The following is a 2,362-nucleotide window of genomic DNA, read 5'->3' on the forward strand; positions in this document are numbered from 1 at the left end:
AGTCATACCCCAACAAAAAACTCAAGGGTCAAGTAGTTGGCTGGGAATGTGGCCAGGCAGCGAAAACAGACTCAGATTCAGAATTTGGAATCTTTCTTTGGTGACAAAGAAGACCAAAACATACAGCCAGAAGAAGTCAACAAAGTCAAAAAGCCTACATCAAAAGCCTCCAAGAAAAACATTGAACTGGTCTCAGGCCACGGAAGACCTCAAAAAAGAATTTGGAAAAGCAAGTTAGAGAAGTAGAGGAAAAATTGAGAAGAGAAATGAGAATGATGTGAGAAAACTATGACAAACAAGTCAGTGACTTGCTAAAGTAGACCCCAAAAAATACTGAAGAAAACAACATCTTAAAAATAGACTAACTCAAATGGCAAAAGAGCTCCAAAAAGCCAATGAGGAGAAGAATGCCTTGAAAGGCAGAATTAGCCAAATGGAAAAGGTCCAAAAGACCACTGAAGAAAATACTACCTTAAAAATTAGATTGGAGCAAGTGGAAGCTGGTGGCTTGATGAGAAATCAAGATATTATAAAACAGAACCAAAAGAATGAAAAAGTGGAAGACAATGTGAAATATCTCATTGGAAAAACCACTGACCTGGAAAATAGATCCAGGAGAGATAATTTAAAAATTATTGGGCTACCTGAAAACCATGATCAAAAAAAGACCCTAGATATCATTTTTCAAGTAATTATCAAGGAGAACTGCCCTGATATTCTAGAGCCAGAGGGTAAAATGGAAATTGAAAGAATCCACCAATCGCCTCCTCAAAAAGAATTCAAATCCTATTTCTAATGCCTACTACCTACTATGTGACCTTAGGCAAGTCACAACCTTCTGTGCCTCAGTTTTCTTCAGGTTCTTTTCAGCCATTGGACCATAAGACCGATAGATCTAGAGTTGAAAGTGATCTTATAGTCTATCTAATCCCATCCCCTTTTTTGGTAGATGAGAAAATTGAAACCCAGCTAGGGTAAATGTTAGAGGTGGGAATTTAACCCAAGTCACTCCAGAAACAGAATTTTTTGTTTGTTTGTTTGTTTTTCCAGTGTATCACAGTTCAAGTCCTAGCTTAGGCACTTCCTAACTGTGTGACGCTGGATAATACACTTATTTCCTCTCTGGACCTCAGTTTCCTCAGTTGTAAAATGAAGATAATTATTCTTGTGCTATCTCCCTCAAAAGATTGTTGTAAGGGTGAGCTCAATTCATTTCGATGAATATTTATATGACATTTACTTTGTGCAAGTCAAGTCAACAAGCATAATACAAGCACCTACTGTATGCTAGGCAGTGGAGGGGGGAAGGGGAGGAAGGGGAGAGAGAGAGAAAGAAAGGGAAGGAAGGAAGGAATGAACAAATGAACAAACAGAGGAAGGGAGGGAGAAAGGAAGGAAGGAGGGAAGGAGGGAAGGAGAGAAGGAAGGAGGGAAGGAGAGAAGGAAGGAGGGAAGGAGGAAGGAAGGAAAGAAAGAAAGAAAAAAGGAATGAAGAAAGGGAGGGAGGCAGGGAGGGAAGGAGGGAAGGAAGGAAAGAAGGGAGGGCGGAGGGAAAGGAGGGAGGGAGGAAGAAAGGAAGGAAGGAAGGGAAGGAGGGAGGAAGGACAGAAGGAAGGAGGGAGGAAGGAAGGAAGGAAAGGAGGGAGGGAAGGAAGGGATGTGGAGAGGGAAAGAAAAGATGAAGAGACAGAGAGGAAACCTTAAATCACTTTAGAAATGTTTATTACTAGTTATTATTATTGTAAACACTACGGTGTAATAGTCAGAGAACCGTACTTGGAGACAGGAGGACTTTAGTTCAAGCTTTGTCGAGGCAATTGGAGTTCAGTGACTTGCCCAGGATCATATAGCTGGTGCCTGAGGCTAGATTTGAATTCAGGTCCTCCTGACTCCAGGGCCAGTGCTCTATCCACTGCACCATCTAGCTGTCCCCCTGAGTTAAAGTTTTGTCTCTGAGTGTGATGCCTATGTGATCCTGAACAAGTCACTTAACCCTCAGTGCCTCCCCCACCCCTTCCTCAAGCAACTCCATTACACTAAGTTGTAGAGCTGTTGCTGATCTATAGTGATAAAGGGCAATGGATGGGTGGATAGATAGAAGAGAGAGAGAGAGAGAGAGAGAGAGAGAGAGAGATAACATATGCACATGCATATATACATCTGCATGTGCATATGTATTGTATATGTATGTATTTCTATCTCTGTGCACATATACACCTACATAAGCATATGTGTATATGTGTGTGTATACATATAAGTCACTATACTAGTTCCTGGGAATATAAAGACAAATATGAAACTTTCCCTGCCCTCAATGAGTGTACATTCTATTGGGGAGGTGGGGTACCTAAGATCCATAAGT

Source organism: Trichosurus vulpecula, chromosome 6, assembly GCF_011100635.1.
Source record: "Trichosurus vulpecula isolate mTriVul1 chromosome 6, mTriVul1.pri, whole genome shotgun sequence".
In the NCBI taxonomy this organism is placed as follows: Eukaryota; Metazoa; Chordata; class Mammalia; order Diprotodontia; family Phalangeridae; genus Trichosurus; species Trichosurus vulpecula.